The following is a 6,051-nucleotide window of genomic DNA, read 5'->3' on the forward strand; positions in this document are numbered from 1 at the left end:
GCCTGGTCTGTGCAGGGTGGCTTTGTCCCCAGGACTGGCAGCAGACACCAGCGTGGAGCTGCCCGTGCTGGGCTCCAGCCCCTCTGGCTGGCTGCCTGCAGGGTGCACAATGGGCAGATAAGTAAGAGGTGTTAGTGAGACCCATCTGTGCCTGCAAACAAACCCAAACCTCTTCACTGGGAGGTTGGGGAGCAGGTTTCCCCAGTGTGTTTGGGTCTCAAGATAAAGCGTTGGTCAGAAAGCAGGTGGCCAGGACCCCGTGAGATGCTTCCAGCTCACCCGTTGGCTTGCTGTCTGTTCTGGGCCCGTTCCTCCAGCCTCTCTGGGCCTCAGTTTAGGCATTTGTAAAGCAGCAACTGCCTCCTGCCGAAGCCTGTCACTAAACATAGCCCATTTGTGCTGGGAGAGTCACGTCGTGAGACAGAAGGCCCGTCACACACTGCTGGGAGAGGGGACTCGATGAGTCACGGCACAGCACCAGCTCTGAAACTCATGAAATGCCTGAGTTCACAGTCAGAAAAATTCAGTGTTTAAAACAAAAAACAAGAGAGGAAAATTCCTCCGTGTCCTGTCTCTGGGGTAGCACCTCCTGGCCGTACCTGTCAGTGCCTGAAGCGCGCAGCCAGCAGCGCCCGTGCTGGTAAACCGGGAGCTCTGTGCATGGGGCAGTCCTGTGTCCACCTGCCTGGCAGGGCAGGTGTTGGCGTGTGGCAGGGCACAAGGCAGCGTGAACAAACCTCTGCCAGCAAAAATGAAGACAGGAGGTTGGGGTCAGGAGAGCTGCGTTCCCCTGCAAAGCAGCGAGGGCTGGAGAAGCTGGCACCACTCCTCAGCAAGGTGCTCTTCACCCCTTGCCCATCCAAGGCAGGGGAGTTCAGTCTCCCCAGTGTTCTCAGCCCCTCAGTGCCAGCAGGTGAGGTGGCAGTGTCACTGGGGACACTCCCTCGAATGCCCTCTGGCTCCCTGTTCCCCAGGGCTGATCCCGTTTGCATTCCAGGTGAATCACAGCCTTTGGTGCTTGGCTGCAGCAGCACATCTCGCCGGGCACCGGGCACCGGCTGCAGCCACGCAGTGTGGTTCCCGCCGTCAGTGCTTCCTCCTGGATAAACTCCAGATTGAGCATGTCAAAACCAGACTAAACATGCAATGAAAAGCAAACAAACCGAGCATCCAATAGTTTCAAACAACAGATAACAAAGCGACAGGAGGGACATTATCTGTTGAGAACTGGTGCCTGGACTTTGCCTGCCTATGTATTTATGTTTATACGAGCAAGTCTGCATATATATGTGCACCCAGGCATATGCCTAATGCACATAGCTACAGAACAAGAAAATAAGATATTGTACATGGTAAGGTGCACTAAGAAATGGGAAAACAACTCTGTAGAGTGAAGAGTCTCAAAGTATTTTCAGCTCTTCTTCAGTCAGCCTACGGGAATCTTTCATATCTATCCCAAAGCAATAAAGCAAATCACACACAATGATGCTTTCCCTGACCCCTTAGTGGCAGCTGAACCTTCACCTGTGTGATAAATAAATGTCCAGAGTTTAATAACAAAGATCGTTCATCTGCCCTGTCAAAGTACTGCCTGTTCCCTCTTTTTCAGTCCCAGACTGAGAGAGGGGAGTGAGAGGAGATGATCAATTTGCATTGCTCTCAGACCAATGCAGCTCTCCAGCACCCACATCCCAAGATCTTCAGCAGCTGTAATGGGGCCAATCCTGGGTGATGCTGAAGCCCCCCAAAGGCAGGTGTTTTGTAAGCAATAACTTTGAAAACACTGGCTCATTTTGGATTTTGGCCTGTACTATATTCCATGCCAGAATCAGGATCTGGCTACAGGTGAGTTTAGAGCTGACTCCCTCTCCATAACCCAGGAAATATTTTATCTTTACTATGGATCCAAGCTTGGAAGGGAGCTGAGAGATTCAAACACTTGTAGGATAGCTCTACAGGAATCCAGTTGAAGCACTTCCACCTTCCCTACCCCTGGCAGCCTCCTCCCACTGTCGGTGCATCCACAGCAGAAGGAAGTTCAGCACTCTGTTTTAGAGAGGATTGACTCAAGGATGACTTCAACATGCCTGAGATCACCATGTTTGTAGATAATCTAAAAGGCAAACTCACATGTCTTCAAGGCCAAATACTGTCACAAGAGCTAAACCAGCTCCCAGGAGTGAATCCGGCATGCCCTTGGTCTTTAGAGTTGACAGACTCCTCTCCTGAGCGAGAACAAAGTCCTGGGCTGTAAATTAGCACCTTCCCCAACATTTCCAGCACAAGGTTACAGCTGGCCACTAACACATCTCTGCCTGCCCTCGATGTTCTACATACCTATCTATTTAGGCTGCTCTGCATAATTTGAGAATTAAAACTAAACACTGTATTACCTACAGCCACATCATCTTAGATGAGCTTAAACAACCGTGAAATTCCTGTGATCTATTAAAAGCAACATTCAGTGCATGTATTAATCAACAGAGGCTCAGTAGCTGTGCATCAGAAAACCACAAGTGAGAAGCAGCCTGCACAGCTTCCTGCCAAAATTATTACTTTCCTTGTGACCGGCTCCTCGAAACACCGAGTGCACCAGGATGCTGGAGAGGTGCTTGGCTTGGTTACCTCAGTGGCAGTAACTGGACTGGTCCCCTCTCACTGGAATCAACAGGTCAGACAAGCAGAGTTTGACAAGCAGTGATTTCCTGCTGATGAGTCAGAGATGAGACATGAAAACCACCATCTCTTCCCACAGAACATTTGAGACGTTATAATTTGATATCGCCGGTGGTTGCTTCACCCAGAGTGTGCTGGGCCGAGTGTGTGTGTGCAGCACAGCAGCTCAGTGGAAAGGAGACAGTTCAGAGGAGTTGACCAACAGCTACGTGCAGGTTGCTGCAATTTCCTGTTCTCACACAGTAGCCCGACCCAGCAGCCTTTGCTGCCACCAACTTCTCTGAAGCTCCCCGTCCAGCAGGGCTCCCTGGGACCCTTGTTCTCCATCTACCTTTTTCCCTTTTCCTGTTTGGGTTTTTTCCCCTCTTCAGATCCTGGCCTTTGTGAGGTTCAGTCCTGGGTTTGTGTTTATGTTGCCAGACCTCTACTTTCCTGGCTAAATCTTCCTCCCTTTCACGTCCCTTCCTGAATCCTTCCCATGGCTCCCAAACCCCATCTGTGGTTTCCCTTTGGCCGGGGCCAGCAGGCACAGTGAGGACAAGGTCAGACACATCCTGAAGAATTACATCTGTACTCATCCCTTTTCTGCACCAGTCCCTCATGATTAAAAGCACATGACAGCTAAAAAGCCAGTGAAACAAAACAAGCGTGGAGCTTTCTGATCACGCCAGTTGAAAGATTTAAGGAACGAAAACAACCCAAAAAATGAGACTGAGGCCAAATCCAAAAACCAAAAAACCCCAAACAAAACAAAAGCAAAGAAATAGCAAAGAAAAAGCAAACCAGTACAATTTCTGGCCTTCTTTCTTAGGCCAGATGACCTACTCATTATGCCAAACACAACTCGAGTGACTAGGAAAGAGAGTTGTAAGATTTTGCTTGCTCTGCACCAGCCTGGTCCAGAGCTGGCCATTGCTCTGGTGACCAGGTCAGGAACCCGTCGCCACTGGTGAAGGTCACCCAGGACTGCAGCCATGCCCTTTTCCCTGCCCAGCACAGCTGCCATGGCTCTTCCACCACTGGCTGCTTGGATTTGAAAACTCCAAGAATGGACACAGCTGCTCCTGCCTCAGATCAGCGTGGGCACTGAGGGAGGAGGAGCAGCCCCCTGCCATGGCACCAGCTATGAAGGGCAACAAGGGGGTTTCCAGCTGCACAACAGGAAGGATTCTTCACTCTGGGAGGGTGCAGCACGAGGACAGGTCTCCCAGAGCAGCTCCATCCACGGACATTTCATCCTTAGAGATTTTCAAAATCTCTCTGGACAAGACCCTGAGCAGCCTCCTCTGACCTTAAAGCTGGACCTGCTGTGAACGGAGGATGGACTGGGGCTCTTCAGAGGTGCTTTCAATATTTTTTCTCTGATTTCCAAGAGGACAGGATAAGGACTGGGCTGCACAACTGGGGAGCTTCCTCCTATCCTGTGACCCAGAGCACGAGCTGTACTGCGTGGAGGAGAGAGGCACAACGGCCCCCACTGTCCTTCTCTGCCACAATCCCACCGACTCTCCCTCAATCCCTTACAATATAACGTCTGGCTTTTTCACTGTGCTTCCCAGACCAGCAAAGAAAAACTCCAGAAGTTATTATGAGCTAAACCCATGCAAGTTTGTGGAAGACTAATTTCTTCTTAGAGGCATTCTCAAAGAAAACCCTGATGATTCACCTTTTAGTGACCAGCTACTTCCAGCCGTCCTTGGCAAACTCTGAATTTTAGTTTTCACAGAAAAAAAGGAAGACAGCATTCACAAGGAAATTTCCTGCTTCATCAGCTATAGTGCATCTCATTCTGGACCAAACTTCATTATTTATGGATGAAGCGTTCGAAATCTCTACTCCAGTATATCATGAAAACTGAGATCAAAAAGCAGAAGTGCCTGAGTTTCTGATGTGTTGGAGGCCTGCAGCCCGGCCGTTTCCAAGTGGAGGGAGATGTGCACATCACTCTGGAAGTCAGCTTGCAGCACTTGGCAAAGCGCCAGTCTCGTTTTCCACTGGCACCTGTGAGCTCTGAGTCACCCCAGGAGCTGTGCCTCGGCTGAAGCCACGCACCCTGTCCCAAATGCCACCGGGATGCCGAGAATGAGTTAAAGCAGATGGGGATCAGTGGACTGCAGATTGTCGGAAATTAGCCCGCGTGGAAAAAAACCTTGGTCATAACTGCGGTAAGACTATCTAAGTAGGTCACCACAAAACCACATCAGATGAGCAAAGGAGGTGTAGGTTCAGTCTGTCAACATGAAACCAGACGTTCTCCAGCTCTGCCCTGCCAGGATCACTCAGAAAAACAGCTGCTGTCCTAGTCACTGGTTTTAAAAATTCAAGCATGCTCTCACCTATTCAGGTGGCTTTCACTTTTATGTAAATGAGCGTCAGTGTCTCTGCCATAAATCTGCAAATTCATTTGATTAAGCTCACGGCTGATATTTCAGAGCACCTTTAAAACAATCTGAGCTATTCAAATCACTGTGTGTTTGTACAACTCCCCCTTTTATTTCCTGAGCTAGTCAAACCGGGAATGAACAGAAATGCATGTGATGCTGTTACACACTGTCCCATGTCCCTGTCAGCCCAGCACCTCAGACTTGCATTGGGTGGATGGATGGATGGGTGGATGGATGGATGGATGGATGGATGGATGGGTGGATGGATGGATGGATGGATGGATGGATGGGTGGATATCCTCAGCTGGCTTTGTAAGCTGAAAGGTGCTAATCAGCCTCATTTTCCAGGATGCACAGGAGAGTTTGGAGACCCAACACCAGCAGCAGCCTGGGCCAGGAGGGCACTTGAACTCAGACTAGATAGAGCTGGTCTAAACTTTATTTTAATTTGCTGATTCAAATTGCTAATTAATTACTCAGTGATATTTTAATTCACGTGCATTTTTATGCTGGTTCATTCAGCTCGGCGGGGCTGTTCTGATGCTTTGTGTCTGCCGCAAGGCCAGGCCGTGGCTGCGGGCGGGCACGTTCCCAGCACGGCTCAGCCAGGGAGGGGACCCGGCAGCTGCGGGGGGACGTGTCAGCTCGGAAAATCGGGATCCAGCCCCTGCCTCGGGCCTGCAGTGACAGCGCAGGACACCGGGCAGGTGTCACACCCCGGTGTGAGAGAGAAACCTCGGAAACCAGCCGGTGCCACCGGCACCTCAGTGTGGCTCTGGGGACAGGGAGCAGTGACGGCTCTGGGGACAGGGAGCAGTGACGGCTCTGGGGACAGGGAGCGATGGTGGCTCTGGGGACAGGGAGCGATGGTGGCTCTGGGGACAGGGAGCAGTGATGGCTCTGGGGACAGGGAGCAGTGACGGCTCTGGGGACAGGGAGCAGTGATGGCTCTGGGGACAGGGAGCAGTGACGGCTCTGGGGACAGGGAGCA

Source organism: Chamaea fasciata, unplaced genomic scaffold (genome assembly GCF_029207755.1).
Source record: "Chamaea fasciata isolate MVZ Bird 193981 ecotype frontalis unplaced genomic scaffold, bChaFas1.0.hap1 SCAF_17, whole genome shotgun sequence".
In the NCBI taxonomy this organism is placed as follows: domain Eukaryota; kingdom Metazoa; phylum Chordata; class Aves; order Passeriformes; family Sylviidae; genus Chamaea; species Chamaea fasciata.